This window comes from Trachemys scripta, chromosome 10 (genome assembly GCF_013100865.1).
Source record: "Trachemys scripta elegans isolate TJP31775 chromosome 10, CAS_Tse_1.0, whole genome shotgun sequence".
Taxonomy (NCBI): Eukaryota; Metazoa; Chordata; order Testudines; family Emydidae; genus Trachemys; species Trachemys scripta.
In genome coordinates, this window is record NC_048307.1 from 82293661 (window position 1) to 82310413 (window position 16753).

Consider the following 16753-nt stretch of genomic DNA (forward strand, 5'->3'; position numbering starts at 1 on the left):
CCCCCCCCTCTCCATGAATTCTCTGGGATGATCACGGTACCCTCCCCCCACCGCGTGGCTGGTAACAGGGAAGATCCCTGCTAGCCAAACGCGAAAAACTCAGGGCCAATTTCCCATCTGCGCTTGGCTAACTGCAGGGAAGGATTTATTTTCCGCCACAGGCAAACAGCCCAGTAGGAACGGCCACCTCTGTCCCCTTAATTAAGTTCCCGTATTTCAACCAGGTTACCAGGAGTGATATCACTCTCCTGAGGATTACACAACAAGATAAAGAACGGATGTTGCTTGAATGCCAGCAAACACCGGGACCATACGCTGCCAGGCTTTGTCAGGCAATGATACCAGATTACTTGCTGCAAGCATGGCGTGGTCAAGTGTCCTACCATGGAGGAGGGAATAAAGATGCACTGCCCAGAAACCTTCTGGCAAGGCTTTCGGAGTACCTCCAGGAGAGCTTCATTGAGATGTCCCTGGAGGATTTCCGCTCCATCCCCATACACGTTAACAGACTTTTCCAGTAGCTACAGACTTTTCCAGTAGGTGAACTGACCGCGAATGCAAAGTCAGGCAAAGTAATCATTAAAAACCGTTTGCTTTTAAAACAAGTTTTATATTTTAAAAGGTAAACTCACCTGAGGTCCCTTCCATGGGGTCAGAGTCTTGGGTACTGGCTTGGGAGGGTACTTCAGTCGGGGTGATAAAAAGATCCTGGCTGTTGGGGAGAAGGGAGTGCTGTGTGCTCTCTGCAAGCTCATCCTCCTCCTCCTCCTCCTCCTCTACCCCATCGGCAGAATCCTCAGGCGTCGAGACTATCCCCGACCCAGAATCCACGAACACAGGTGGGGTAGTGGTGGCAGCCCCCCCTAGAATTGCATGCAGCTCGGCGTAGTAGCGGCATGTCCGCGGCTCTGACCCGGAGCGACCGTTTGCCTCCTTTGTTTTTTGATAGGCTTGTCTGAGCTCCTTGACCTTCACGCGGCACTGCTCAGAGTCCCTATTGTGGCCTCTCTCCATCATGCCCTTGGAAATTTTTTCAAAAGTTTTTGCATTTCGTCTTTTAGAACGAAGTTCTGCAAGCACTGAATCCTCTCCCCATACAGCGATCAGATCCAGTACCTCCCTCACGGTCCATGCTGGTGCTCTTTTTCGATTATCAGCCTGCATGGTTACCTGTGCTGATGAGGTATCTGTGGTCACCTGTGCTCTCCACGCTGGGCAAACAGGAAATGAAGTTCAAATGTTCGCGGGGCTTTTCCTGTCTACCTGGCCAGTGCATCCGAGTTCGGATTGCTGTCCAGAGCGGTCACAATGATGCACTGTGGGATAGCTCCCGGAGGCCAATACCATCGAATTGCGGCCACACTAACCCTAATTCGAATTGCTAAAATCGATTTTGGCGCTACTCCGCTTGTTGGGGTGGAGTACAGAAATCGATTTAAAGGGCCCTTTACATCGAATTAAATGGCGTCGTTGTGTGGACGGTTACAGGGTTAATTCGAATTAAAGCTGATAAATCCGAATTAAAGTCGTAGTGTAGACCAGGCCTCAGCTGAAGAGAAGAGACTTCACTTCATCATCATCATCATCATCATCATCTGATATGCCCTGGCATTCTACCTGTAAAGGACCAGCCTTGCCATAGCAGAAAGATTGTGAGGTGAAGCTATAGCTTTTCAGAGAATCTAAGTGAGCTTCTGCGTGCAGGGGCAGCTTTAGGCCGAATCCCCCAATTCGGGCCCCGCGCCCTAAAGAAGAGCGCCTAACTTTTTAATTTTTACTCACCCGGCAGTGGTCCGGGTCTTCGGCGGCACTTGAGCGGCGGGTCCTTCAGTGCCGCGGAAGGAGGGGGAGGGATAGCTCAGTGGTTTGAGCATTGGCCTGCCAAACCCAGGGTTGTGAGTTCAATCCTTGAGGGGGCCACTTAGGGATCTGGGGCAAAATCAGTACTTGGTCCTGCTAGTGAAGGCAGGGGGCTGGACTCGACCTTTCAAGGTCCCTTCCAGTTCTAGGAGATAGGATATCTCTATTAGTTAATTAATTATTTTATTTAAGTTCCGGAGCAAGTGAAGGACCTGCCGCCCAAGTGCCACCAAAGACCTGGACCACCGCCGGGTATTCGAATTGGGCCACACACTTGTTCGCTAGACATTGCCTGCTAGTTCAGGCCTCTGCTGCAGATGCAAGAGTGGGATCTGCAGTACTCAAAGCATCTTTGCAGCCAGGTTCTGTGCGCCCCCCTCCAGAAGGGGAGAGTTGGACTCAAATCACTGAGCATTTCAAATGACTGAAAATCAGAATGGAAACTAAGTTGGCTAAAATGGATGCTTAATTTTTTTTTTTTTTTTGGATGGGATGCCATGACTTCAGCTTTGCTACATGTGGCTTCAGACAATTAAGAACTCCCTTTCTCCTTTGATTTTTTTCATTAATGTTAATGTAATCTTGATACTGAGCAGTTAATTGGGTGTCATCCCTACTTTAAATATCATATTTAAACTGAAAAGTGCTTTTAATAAATGACAAATGTCAATATAAAATTCCATGTGTTCTCAATGTAACTCTAAAGGCATCAGCCTTCCGGCTTCATCTGGCCCACCATTCATTACCTGATAAGTACTCTTTAACCTTTAAGTCTTTTGTGCTATTTGGATAGCCTTTTAGATCAACTGTTTTTCATTACAACATTGCTGCCTTCACATTGATAACACAGGGGACCAAAATACCATCCTGTTCATCTGGGAACCAGTAGAGTTTTGAAGTTATTGAAAAGTAATCTGTGCTCTATTTCCGTGGTTGGGCAAAAATGGAGCTGGAGGAGGAGAGAATAATGCAGAAATTGGGGGATAACAGGAAGAAATTTGAGAGGAATAAACTTAAGTGTTGGTTTTGATAGTTGTATATCAAATATCTAACTTAAAATATAGTCACTATTTCAATACAGCACTAGACTCTGCCCATTCGTTAGCACTGAAAATGAATAGACCATAAAATTAATATGATACAGCAATGAACACTGAACCTTGCTTATGCTAGCACTGTAGAGATGTTGGGAGGGGAAAAAAGGGAATACTGATTTCCCTAATTCTCGGCAAGGCCCCATGCTGTCAGTCAAATGCCATTTGACTTTCGCTAAAATCAACAAGAAGGCGCAACAGGAAGCCACATTAACTTCTGCTCCATTTAAAAACAGGTGATGAAGTTCCCAATATGAGGATGAAAACACCCAAGGAAAAGCTTGGTTTGCAGACTTGAATGAGGGTGCCGCAAACAATTGCAGTTTTTTTTTTTAAAGTATGTGGAAAGTAACCTTTCTGCCTTTATTTTTTTTTCTTCTTCTTGAGTTTATGAAGGACTAGTCCAGATTTTTTTTGATGTAAAAATCAGATGTCTGTAGGTCATGTCAGTTCTAGGGAGCAGCATAAAAATTCTTCATTGACCTAGTTAACCCTTTGACATAAGGTATTAGAGCTGGGCAAATTACTGACAACTTACCGGCCACATTGACTTGCTCTGACGCTTATATAGTTCTTCAGTCTAGGAGAGAGCGGTAGAACACGATCGAGTGGCTGGAAGTTGAAGCTAGATAAATTCAGACTGAACATAAGGCGTACATTTTTAAGTGAGTAATTCACCATTGGAACAATTTACCAAGGATCCTGATGGATTGTCCATCACTGACAACTTTTTAAATCAAGATTTGATGTTTTTCTAAAAGCTCTGCTCTAGGAATTATTTTGGGGAAGTTCTATGGCCTGTGTTATGTAGGAGGTTAGTGTAGACTATCACAATGGTCCCTTCTGGCCTTGAAATCTATGAATCTGTATGCTGTCCTTCAGTTTTTAGTTATTATTAAAAAGAGAAGCTTCATGAGTAATCAAACACCTTGTCTTTCCCCTACTAAACTCTGCCTAGTGTCCAAAATTGTTTCTTTATCCTGGTATGAGTCTTTATGAGGAAAAAATTCTCTTGAGTGAGCATCTTCAACTTTCTTCTGTAAGAATGTGAAGCTGATTGGATGAGATGCAGCTTTACCCAGAGTAAGACTGTATGTCATGGGGCAGACTGTCTGGAATTAGGGATGTGCCAGAATTGGGTGTTTAGTTGCAGTGAGCATAAATGCTGGCAGTGTTGGGGGATAAAAATCATATCCGGTATTCTGTTTCCATAGTATTCTACCAAGGCTTATTCTGTGCTAAAATTCTGTTTTTTTCGTGTTTAACACAGACTTCAATAAAAAGACATTGAGGCTGACTGTCTAAAACTTTCGTATTTGGATATTCAGTTATAATTTGGAAACTAGCATAATGTTCTGTTGTTGCAGTAACTATATAAGATACAATAGGGTATAACTTGGTAATCTGTTAATACTGCATTGGAAGTACTGAAATTTAAGGCTGCAAGTCCTCTAACCACGCAAGGCATGTAGTAATGGCTTAATACTATAGTGTAGTGTCATAATACTATATTGCAATAACTGTATAAGCTAGCTTCAGAACTGTAAACAAATACCAAAATTTAACTTCACAGCTGTGCATTGCATTTTTCTGTAGAACGCTTTGAAATGAGAAATGCAGATAGCTGTCTCCAATTTTAGCTCCCATACCTTGTCTAAATTTGTCTTTCAATACTAGTGGAGCTCTTGTCCATCTTGACACATGAATTCAGTTGGCTGTAGTATCATTTCAACAATAGTTTTGTTGAATGCAGTAATGCTATGATTAGATGCACTTTTCTCCCCCTCACAGCTGTCAGTGACACAAAAGGCAGTCAGTGAAAAGGATTATCTGAACAAGGACGTTAGAAGTCCTTGTATATGCACTTATGTCAGTTATTTCTGAGTAGCCAGGTCAGTCCCAATTATAAAACATTTTAATCTCGTGCCATGCCTCTGCATATTGTTGAGATTAGCCATGGTTCATGGCCTGAAGAGTTCACAATCTAAATTAGAAAAATGAAGGGGTAGGGGAAAGGGGCAAGGACTAACACACACAAAAATAGTTCACACTAGAAAGCAGAAGAATCATACATTTTTGTTTTTGTATTTTTTTCTGAAGAGTGCCTATAAATTCTTTTTTGTATTTGTTGCCCCTTTGTCCGCCAGCTTTGTTACCAGAGCCTTTGTGGAATTGTCTGAATTTGGGTTTTTGTTGCATAAAGGCCCAACCTCTCCCTTTAAGTTACTCATAATACCTCTATCTAGCTCCAGGTCAGAGCCATTGGCATAGCTACTTCTACCTCTTGCCTAACTTCCAGTATCATCTTCCTGCTACTACTGAGGTAGCAAGGGCATTTCTAGCAGTTACAAGGTGAGGGTTCAGCCTGCAGAAGCCATGAAGTGCAGACTCCACAGAGAATTATTCTTCCTTAATCTTCCATCACTCTTCTTTCTTAGCAACAGGGAGCTGCCTTCTAGACTGGAGCCTCATTGCCTTAGGATGCTGGGTCAGATCCACTGTTATGGTGGATTCCCACCCTCCAACCCCACCGTGCAGATTATCCTCTTCCGTCGCCCAGAGAAGAGAGCTAGAGTTCATCCATCATTTCACTGATGTAAAAGCAGTGGGTGAAGTTACCCCCATGTGAGCTATCCTTAGTGTCCTATTTGCTCTAAAAATTAAAGCATTCTGGAGATCAGTTGTCCGCACACACCTGTTTAAATATTTAATCTCCTTAGCTGGTCTGGTCAGTTTTATTTCTTTGACTGCCATAGATGTCTGCACCAACAATACCTGTGAATCTGCATTGTCAAATGCACTTCCCAGGACAGTTTCCCACCTTTGGTCTCTCATTCGCTCCCAGCCACATGGTGGTGGTCATAGCTTCTCACCTCAGGAAGCAGCTTCCTTCCAGGAGACGCAGTTGGCAGTGTGCTGAATTTCTGGTCCTCTTTTGTCATCCGTGTCCCATTAATTGATGCAAAAGCTCCAAGGCCCCCCTCCTGGATCTCATCCTCTTCAGCATGAAGACTTCCCTGCCTGCTTAGTTTCAGGTCCTGTATCTGTTTGTTTTCTACAAGCCAGGACAAGATAGAAACAGAAGTTGGTCATTCTTATCGCTAGACCTCTCCACATAAATCTTTCTCTCACATATGGACCCCAGATTGCTACACTGGTCCTCCTGTCCAGTCTCTACTGGTCCCTTTTAATGAATAGACACAACTCTGCCTAAGTGGAGTGAGGATGGCACATGGGAAATATCCTTTATCAATGATCCCGTTTTAACATAGAGCTTGTGACAGGTTTTTAAATCAATATTATTCTAAAGCCATTTGACTTACTGAATCATTGGTCAGCTTCACTTCATTACGTTCTGTTGTCTTATTGGGGCAGGGGGAAAAGCAGTGAGCATTTTAAATAAAAAGTACTTTTGTTAATGGGTCTTACGTGTTCTAGGTAAAAATTATTACCAAATTCTCAAACAAATTGATGATAGTATTAGAGTTCTGTACTAAAGAACTGAAATGAGCTACGTGTTGAGATTTGCTTTTATGGTGTGCTATAGGAAAATTTAAATAAAAGTAGGCTGGGTTTTTTTTGTGTGTGGTGGAATGGGAACTTTCTTAAGCTTTGTCTTTTTTAAAACTCAAAGCTATTTTCTAAGTGAAGTATAAAAACAGTTCCCTTTGTATTTGATTTTTTTCTTCATATCATTTTGTAGATGGCACGCGACTGTGTAACTTGCTAAGTCCTTCCATTAGTATTTTAATGCCACACACTGCTGGCTGAGGGCAGAACCATGTCATGAAGTTCCTTGAAAAGAAATAAATGGTACCTTTGAAATCATGCCAGAGCATGGTCCTGTTCAAGAAAGGGCTTGGTACCCTCTCATGGGTGAAACTTTAGTTCCGGAATCTGAAATCCAGTCCTTGCCCCTCTCCCTCATTTTTATTCACTGATTGTATTGTTTTATCCCCTTGAAAAGGGAAATAGCATTCACACACAACTCCAGTAAATCTCCTTGTTAGTTCATTCCTCATTTGTACACTTCTGAAGTGCAAAGTCTGTAATGCAGGGACTTACTGTCATTTTAACTGTGTTATTGTAAAATTCCAAATGCTTCCATGGGTGTTATATGAAGAATGAAGAGGAGATCTAAAATCATCATGTTTAAGTGCCTGACCTATTGGTATCACTAGGGAAAGGTCTGGTACCCCAAATGTTAGGCTTCATCGGGGCATATCTTGACAGGCAAAAGGGTTGTTTTGTCAGTTGAGTCAGCAAGAAGTGGCCTTGGTGGCAACTTTCTACTGCTGGACAAATAATTCCTCTAGTTTGCTGTCCCTGCAGAAGGTTACAGGGATATCTGGGATTCACTGGCCTTCCCTTTACTACAGGGGAAATTCAATCTAATCTATGCAATTTGAGTTACGTGAATAGAGTAACTCAAATTGACGTAACTTAGATCTACTTACTACGGAGTCCACACTCACAGTTGTTGCCTGGAGACGCTCTCCTGTCGACTCCCCCGACTCTTCTTGATCTGGTGGAGTACAGGAGTTGACGGAAGAGCAATCTGCGGTCGATTTAGCGGGTCTTCACTAGACTCACTAAATCAATCGCCTATGCATCGATCGCCATTCATCGATCTCCTGGTAAGGGACGACAAGCCCACTGACTATTGCTATAAGGAACTACTGTATAAAACTCACTTATTAAAGTGGTTGCTGTTCCCATCTTGAAGCTGAACAATACTAATAGTAATTCCTCCATTCTGGTAGGGAATTGGTGTGACATCATTGGCAGTTCTCTCTTGGCTTGTGTTTTGTCAGTGGAATTATCAGTGTGGAAAGCGTGCAAACTGCAGTAGCAACCAGTTGTCAGGACTGTGAAGAAGGTAGCGAATAGCCCACTTGTGCATTTCAGATTGCCCATCTCTGAGAAACTGCTGAAGACAGTGACAGAATTAGATTAATGGAATTGTAATAGTGCGGCTGTTAAACTAGCTGATTACTTGTTAGTCTCTTTCACAATGAACAGTGATCAGTTGCTTTTGTTTCCATTCGCAGCATGAGATGTGGTGGCACCCAGTTCAGCCTCTTGATACTGTGTTGTAGACCTTCTGAGTATGTTCCTAAAGAACCCGTTCTCCATAGTCACTAAACTCTTCAAGACCCTAAAGATCCATGGAAGCATAATGCTCCACAAGACTGTATTTTAGTTGGGATGCTTGCTTGTTGGATTTGAGTGTTTTGTGTGTCTCCGGGGAGATGTAAGTTAGTGTTTGGAAACAATTTTATATGGTTTGGTTGAGACCTAATACAATGCACAGCTGGAATGTAGGGGAATGCTGGGGCTATAACTTGGGATTAAAAGGTAGCTTGGGATGGAGATGTGAATAAAAATCAAAAGGCTCATTTAGACTTACAATGTCGCAACACCTGGCTCTCTCTGGGTATACTAAGCTAGAGCCTATATTTAAACCCAATCAAAACTAAAGAGGGCCACCTCCATTAATAATAATAATGCCTAGCTCTTATATAGAATTCTTCATCCATAGGTCTCAAAATACTTTACAAAGGAGATCAGGTTCATTATCCCCATTTTACTGATGGGAAAACTGAGGCACGGGGCCAGGGGGGTGACTCTTCCAAAGTCTAGCAAAGCAGTGGTAGAGCTGAGGATTGAACCTAGGTCTCCTGAATCCCAATCTAGCAGACAACTGCCTGGTTTAAGCTATCGCTATAAAGTGTCTCCAGTTTCACTTACCTTTTAGACAAACATTAAGGACCAGACCATTTCTGCTGTAAAACTGATTTTTAGTTTTAGTAGTCAATCTCCTGAGTGGTCACTCAAAGGCTTTGTTGAACCTGGGAACTTGGGCCATTGAAACTTGAAGGTGGTAGAGGAAGCCAGTAAAAATTATTCCTGGAAAGTAAAGCAAGGCTGTTATTAAAAACTAAATATGGATGCTTTTTAGAATCTCTGGGGCTTTTGAGGAGATGTTACCCTAGTGTGCTATAATCTTTAAAAGTCCACATTCCACTATACACAGTAACTAGAGTTTGATTATTTTTTTTAAACTGTTTTTCCCAGCCTTAAACTTTTGATGGTTGTAAGAAAACATGAAGTGTTTTGTAAGCTGTTTTTTGGTTTTGTTGCTTCAATTTATAAATAAGAAATGCTGGAAAATGAACATTTTGTTGTAAAGATGTTTTGAAGGCCACATTTAAAAAAGAAAAGAAAAAAGACTTCTAGAAGAAAAACTGACAATTTAATGGTGCATGAGGCAGTAATAAAAATGCCTGTGTGGTTATGTTTAATCCTTTAAAGGAGAGAAAAGAAACACTGTAGTTATCAGCATTCAAAAGGCACGACACAGGCTTAAATATATGCAAAGCCTTGGAGAGACTGAAGAAATTTACTGACTATATTGCAGAAAGCTTCTGACAGGCGCATCGCATCTTTGAAAGTAAGATTTGAATTATTAAAGCTGTCTTTGTTTATTAAATTGGGCCTCCAGTGAGAGGATTGTATGAAGAAATGTCATGCAGACTTGAGTTGAATTGGGCATAATTTGTAATGGGTATTAAAAGTAAATTTACCTTGTTGGACTAGAACAGTGAGTACATTCAAGTGCTTTAGAATATGAAAATTCTAGTTTCAGGTGTACAGTAGATTGTGTCTTTTAAGTTTGTTCTTGCAGCAGATAAACACACCTCTGTTTAAGGAGACCAGTTTGTTAGTGAAGGGATAATCCTTTTAAAACCAAGAGACTTGAAGGCAAAGCAGTTCAACAGAGGGGTCTTTGTTAATTTTATATCAGGAATGCAAGGGAAAGAGATGAGAGCCAAGGTGTGCGTTTGGGGATGGGATGATTAAAATGCTGCTTTTTGGAAAAATTAATTACATGGGGTTTAAAGTGAATTAAAAAATTAAATTAGATCATTTAAAACATTTTAGTTGTGGAAAAAATGTTTTTCCACCTATTTGAATCAAGTATAGCATATATCTGTAACTTTATGCACATAGCAATTTATCTTCTGTTTTCAGGAAAGTGGGACCACTGCATTGTAAAATACTTTTTCTTATTCCTGTTCTCAGTTGGATTGTGTTAGAAATATGCAAAACTAACAAAGTAGATGGAAAATCTTCACAAATATTGTGGGATCAGCACAGACACTGTAAACAAAGCATTTCATAAGAATGTTTAATTTGGGATATTTTTTTCTAAAACTTATTTTGTAATTTCAGGGTTTTGATTACCTCTGTAGTCCAAGTGCAGACAGCATAATTTGTTCAAGGTTGCAAACTGGGCTCCAATTTTTTGTTAGCTTTTTCATTTATCTATTCCTTTTATGCAGTTTCTCAAGTGGAACACCATGATGGCTTATTTAAAAATGGAATCCTTTAAATATGGGATTTAAATCTGAATTCTTCAAAAATGTTTAATGAAAGCCATGCATTTTATGACACCACGAGGCAGATGTCAGGATTTACTCTTCAATTAGGTAGGATTGTGGTGGGAATAGCAGATTAGACTCCTTTGCAGCTGATGCGCTGTCTAGAGGAAGTGACATTTATGCTCTTGATCCTTCAGTGATTTTTGCATGTCAAGAACTGAGCCTTGAAATTCGTCAGCAGTGCTGTCTTAAGAGCAGACAGAGCTGAGTAAGAGGATTTTTACAGACAGAAAATTTAAGTACAAATGGCAAAACAGCAGGTGCTTAAATACATTATTTTTTTCTTTTTTTTCCTAGGAGATTGGAAAGGAAAATTGTAGGTGATTATTTGAAACTAATGTATTTTAGAAATTTGAAATCTGAGATGCACTAGAGTTTAGAGACCTTCGTTTGATTAAGGTAAGAATATTTTAAGAAAAGTGTACCTTCCCCTTTCATCTTGCTGCTTACTGTGTGGTTTTTTTTTATTTAACTCTTCTATCTAATCTGAGATTCTGTAGTGTAATGCATTTAAAACGTACATTGCACCCTGGGCATTTAAATGGTTAATGTTCATTCAATTTAATAACTTTCAGCTGCAAAGGGCATATGGATCTATGTTTACAGAAGGTGTTGTGTTGATAACTGGGTTCTGTTTGGCCAGAGGAATTAAAGCAGGCTATTTATCATGAGGGATAAAACAGTTTGATTATAGTGCATTTACTTGGAGGAGGAGCTGGTTGGTTGTTTTTATTTTATAGTAGATCTGTCATGCAAATTAGGTTTCATGTAATTTTTTTCATTTGTTTTGTAAGCAAACACGGTAACTACGAGGGGGTTACAGGGCAAAGGAAGTGTTTAAAATTTTTTACCTTAGATGTCGTCGTTCTATACGATAAACCAATGAAAGAGGAGATCAGGTAAGCAGCTGTTATGGTTATCATGGCAACATAAAATTACTCAAGTGCTAAGTGCATATTTATCTCTAACCATTTAATTTTTTTTACCAAACAGCCTTTTTTCCCTTTATAAACGTATGTTAATTACTATTGTCATGTTAGATAAAAATGAGTAGTGATATACTACCTTTTTTCTTAAGAATGAGACTGGAACATTGCATATTTGTACTAACATAACTTAGTTTTTGAAAAAATGCTCTTTTTATCTATCTATCTATAAATAAAAAAGAAGCCTCCTGATATTCCTTTTGGTGGAGTTGTATTTAAACTGTTTCCTTACTTGTGTGTGGTATAGTTAGCTGCACATAATTTTAGAAAACCAAATTACAAAGGAGGAAAACCAAAATTAGAGACCAGCAAAACTTGTCTTGAACTTCTGGTGTTCCTTTGACATGCTCTGGCTTACAGATAAAAGCAGTGATTTGAACTGCTATACCAAAACAAATTTCAGTGTTTTATATTAAAGCAATACTTTAATTGTATGTCTAAAAACTAATATACAGAAACCCTTTTTGTCTAAGAAAATAGCAAATTATTTGTCAGTGGTTTTTCTTTAAAATTTAACTCCATGTGATGAGTTTATTTGGCTTATGTAAGGTACTTCTTGTGAATCTCAAACTAACCTGACCCCATAATTTCCCATGTTTGTAACCTATATTGGTGTACATGATCTGTCATTATGAGCTGTAGGACTGTCAGATGAGAGGGAGTTTAAATTGTCTTATTTTTTAAATTTGTAAATGGTAGCGGGAAATAGGAGTTGAACTGCTAACATGGATCCTCAGTTCAGGGGGTAACAGAATGTTACGTAACCAGAGAGACAAATTTCTTCCAGAGTTACACTAGTGCTATGCGTACAAAGCATCCATTTTGTGTTATGAGTATTGTGAATTGTTCCTTCTTCTGTGCAGTTTCTAAATGTAAAAGAATGCAGCAGATCCATTTGAGTTTTGTATCAATCACTTCAAATGTACAACATCCCATCACGTTAGTGTAGTCTCTACTAAGTCAGCCTCCGACTTTCAGAAAAATTAGTTTGATTTGTCAAAGTAATCATACTCCCCAAACCTCATACTTAACTGATTGTAGAATATGCTTTTTTTTTTTATTAACTTGTAGGCAATAGAATTTGACGATTTTGGGAGTAAATAAAGTTTTGCTGTCGGGTTTTAAATATATATCCTCTTAAACATGCCTGCATAAGCAGATTGCAAAGCATCATGAGTTTTATATTTAAATTGGAATGATTTTTTTTTTAGGATGAAAGTGCTTGCAGATCTGAATTGTGAGGGGTAGATGAAATTAAGCTGTGGAAGCACTGATGACAATCTACAAAGCTTTAATGTGTTAATGTAGTCTAGGCATTATCCATATTTAGAAGCATTTTAGATTGAATCCTGGAGAAATTCAGACTCCTGTCTTAAGCATGTTTCTGAAGTGATGGATGGTGTAGAACAGTAGTATGAAGGAGCTCCTAATGATTATTTTGCTGTTGCTATAACTATGTCAGAGACGCTAATTCCCTTAAGTTCAGTAAAAAATAAAACTTGGGAGGGGGGAGCAAGTGGTGTTTGTAAAATGTCTTAGTTTTGTGTAGAGACCTTTTTTCTCTTCATGAATTATTCAGTTTTTTGAGTCTGCTATATTGCAGTATTTAGTATACTTTAAATGACACTGAATCAGTTAATATGGTAAAGGGAAAAGATCTAGGTTTATTGAAAAATTCTCTCAGTTGTGCAGCAACAGTGAAGAATGGCTTGCTGACTTGAACTGAAAAGTATATTTTATGACCAAAACACATCAATATACCTTTGCACTTCGTGTTATCCCATATTTAAGACAATTGGGCAGATCAGAACTGGGAGACCACAGCTAAGCTCTTCGGGACAAGGGACCACTATGCTTTTAGTACAGTGCCCAGCAGAATGGGGCCCTAACTCTGATCGGAGGTTTTGGGTTCATTACAATATATATCTAACTCTAAGGAGACTGGACATTAATTAATAAGAAATTAGATTGCTATGTGGCATTAAAGTGGTGTTAAAATTATTTGAATAACTGACCTGCTGCCCAGAAGGGTCAGTCAAAGGGATTAAAAAGGGGGCATTGGCCTTTGCAGGGAAGTAAGTCTGCCCTTGTCTTGTACAACATATTTAAAAAAAAAAAAAAGTTCACAAATATACGTGATGGAGTGGAGGGGCTCCACTTCCATGACATGGTGCACCCATGTCATTCCGTCTGGTCCTATGTCATTATTTTAAAGCACGACTATATGGTGTGCTCTGACAGATCAGTGCAGGCAGCATAGAGATGTCGGTCTTAAAATGTAATTTGTGTGTATAAGCAAATGCTTTAAAATAGCTTTATTTTTTTCTGAATGATATTGGAGCCTGATTCTGACAACAATATAAAGAGAATCAGGCTAACTTGGCTAGAAATGAGAGTATGGTAGTAATACCTACAGCGTAGCACACAGCTTGGGAAACTGACGGTAGTGTGACCCTCATTCGACTGTGTCGCTTCCAGCAGGCTGGAGCAGAAGTTCTTAGTAGGGCCAGATCACATCTCCAGTTTTGTGGGTTGGTCCTCTTATTGTTTTCTGAGGCCTCCAGTCCACTCCTAGTGGAATGCCCTTATCTCCTACCCAAATGTGCTTGAGGGCAACTCATGTTCCTCAATATGTATAAACAATGAGCCCTCTCCCCCTTTGATGGCCTCTATGGGAACTTTCAGAGCTAGCCGTGAATTTAAAAGCACTTCCATAAACACTTTGGGCTGTTCTACTTAATGATGCCTGATACATCTCTGTCGTAGTAGTCTGTGTTAACCACGCCAAAATCTAAGCAGTTTTACCCAGCCCTCCCCCCAAATTGTACATATCGGAACTTGTATGTATCACACACAATCAAACTAGGTGCCTGAAGTGTGTGTTGGGCACTCATTGTATTGCAAATGGGTAGCCATTAGACAACATCCAATAGTCTTTAGAATTGTGGGTTTCTTTCTATTTTTGCCCCTTTAATTCCTGTGACCGAGTCACAGGCCCGATGCTCTGGAACTGCTCTGTATGAAGCCAGCCAGGACCCTGGGCACGCTATCCAGGGCAAAAAGCCTCTTCGGCTATGGCCTTCCTGGTCTGACCTCAGAGCATTCAGCATCCCTGTTCACACCGAATACTTCCCCTTGGCGGGTCCACCTGGATGGGACCCCTGGAGAAGCCAGAGTGTCCTGCCCCCCAACTCCACAGTCAGCCGTGACTCTCAGCCAGTGTTGTAAAACAGTACAGCATAGAACAGAGCTTGTTAGCACAGAAGTCAGTGACTTCCAGCAAAGTCCATTTTGAGGGGGACCTTGGGCTGACGCTCTGGACTCCCCCCTCTGAGTCCCAAACCGGAGACTGCCCAGCTTCCAGCAGCCTGACCCCTGATATGCCTGTTGCTCCTCCTCCTGGTCTTTGTCTTGCTTTCCGGGCGAAGTGTCATGTGGTCGCACCCCCCTCCTGGGTCTCAGGTTACGAAGGGCATTGGCCATCACTTACGTGCAGGCAGCTGGAGCCTCCTCACCTGGCCCCAAGGGTCTCCGCAAAAGTCTCAGACCCTTATTCCCACCACCTAGGCACTGGTGCAATACATAGGGAAACTGAGGCACGCACAGTGTTCACGCAAAACAGTAAAACTCGCATAGGCTCACATACAACATAACAAGGGAAAATACCCACTTCGTTACAGCTCCCAAGTCTCACTTTAACCAGCAACCTGTAAAACTTAAGTTTTCAGGAAAGTCTTGCCCACTTTAGATGGGGAAAGGCGCATCACCACTCTTGTGAATGGCATGATGTTGGGCCCTTTGTGCAACCCAGTTGCCAACTCTTGGTTATGTGAAGTCCACTATCGCTCAGCTGGGCAGGATGAGAACAATTCAGGAAATCCAGTATTTGGTTCCCATGCGGCCTGGTTCTTTCATTTGAGACACTGTCTCAGATACTGAGGTTCAAACTCACTTGATTCCAAGCTACCATTTTGAGCTGAGACTTCCTCCCACAAACCACTGACTGCTACTATCTTCCTTTCTTATCCTTCAGGGAATCTCACCGGTCTCCTTCACCCTGGAAGTTAGGATTTTGCTGGGACATCCCAAGTGGCTTTTCTTCCCCCCCTTATGTTATAGTTGTGTCCATGAGCAGTCTTGAATAAACCAATCAAAGCTGCTTTAACTGAGTGGGACTACAGTAGGGTGTATTCAGAAGGGGCAACTTCTGTTTGGAAATTTCCACAAAAACAAATTAATTTTATTTTGTATATTATTCAACTGTTTACTTGTGGAGATGAGCCCGGCCGAATTCCAGGGGCAGTGTCCGAGTATGTATTCTTGCAGTTAAGGTGAAAGTGCCACATCACCATGTTTTAGTACTTTAATGTGGTAGTGAGATGTTCTCCAAATAGGTAGCACAAAAGTAATTTTAAAGAGTGTGGTGTGGCTAATGTGTACCTACTTTACTTCAAGTAACTAAATGTTTTATACTCGCGCACACACACACACAATATATATATATATATATATATATATATATATATATATAAAAATATCTGGGCCTAATAAACTCAAATATTTGTGACAGAAGAACAGTATTGTTAGGATTTAAACCTATGACAGCACAGGCACTAGTAGGATATCTGGAATTCAAACAAAAAGGAGTAACGTGTAAACTTTCCTTGGGCTTTTACAGCAGTCAAAGGATATTTGCAGGTTTTTGAATGTTAAAGATAGAAGGTAAAAAATAAAATAAACATTTAGATCCAAGAAACAGATCACTACTTATTTTATAATAAAGTTGGTTTGCGAGGCAGTAGCTTTATCTAGTAAACATTAACATTTCTTCTTTAAAATCCCCTGATAAGACAGTAGGGGCCACATGTGCAAAAGGTGCATGAATTTTTAGTGTCTTTCTGGTGTGTTACCTAAGGTGCATGCTCAGGTTGGGGTGTTTGAACACATTGCAGGTGTGCATGCACGTGCCCTGATGTGTGCCTTACAGAATTTGTATGCCTGCCATCAGATGTGTGGGGTTATCTGCACCCTCCACTCACTTTTTTATGCACAAGTTAGAAAATTTGGTCTTCAAATTCTTTCAGCTCTTTCGTGTGAAGAAGTGCACCTGTCTATTTGGCCTTGTGTACACTGGCAGCAGCGTGTAGGGTACGTGTATGTACATGCCACAATGAAAAGCAGGCTGTATCCACACTGCAATGTGGCAGTGAAAGCCAATGCCAGGCAGAGGCAGTGGGGCCGGGCTCTGACACGACACTGCTAAAAATACCATGTGGGAGTAAACGTGGGAGACGTTGCTTGGGCATGCAGCGTACTTACCCTAAGGTTCTATCGTGTCTTTACTCACCTGAGTGGTGCCTCGCTGTCG

At 40.8% G+C, this 16753-nt stretch overlaps 1 protein-coding gene across 6 annotated transcripts in view; it reads left to right on the plus strand.

Moving 5' to 3' along the window:
- Positions 1-16753, plus strand: part of GLCE (glucuronic acid epimerase) — a 104793-nt gene that overhangs the window by 32118 nt on the left and 55922 nt on the right. For 2 of the 6 annotated variants that reach the window (XM_034782873.1, XM_034782874.1), the window contains exons 2-3: positions 9270-9408; positions 10697-10798. The exons of 1 other annotated variant lie outside the window; for it this stretch is intronic. The gene's annotated coding sequence lies outside the window, so the exon portion shown is untranslated. Of the gene's footprint in view, positions 1-9170; positions 9409-10300; positions 10448-10493; positions 10608-10696; positions 10799-16753 lie in introns of those variants that run through there. 3 more of the 6 variants (XM_034782876.1, XM_034782875.1, XM_034782877.1) reach the window with 3 other exon arrangements.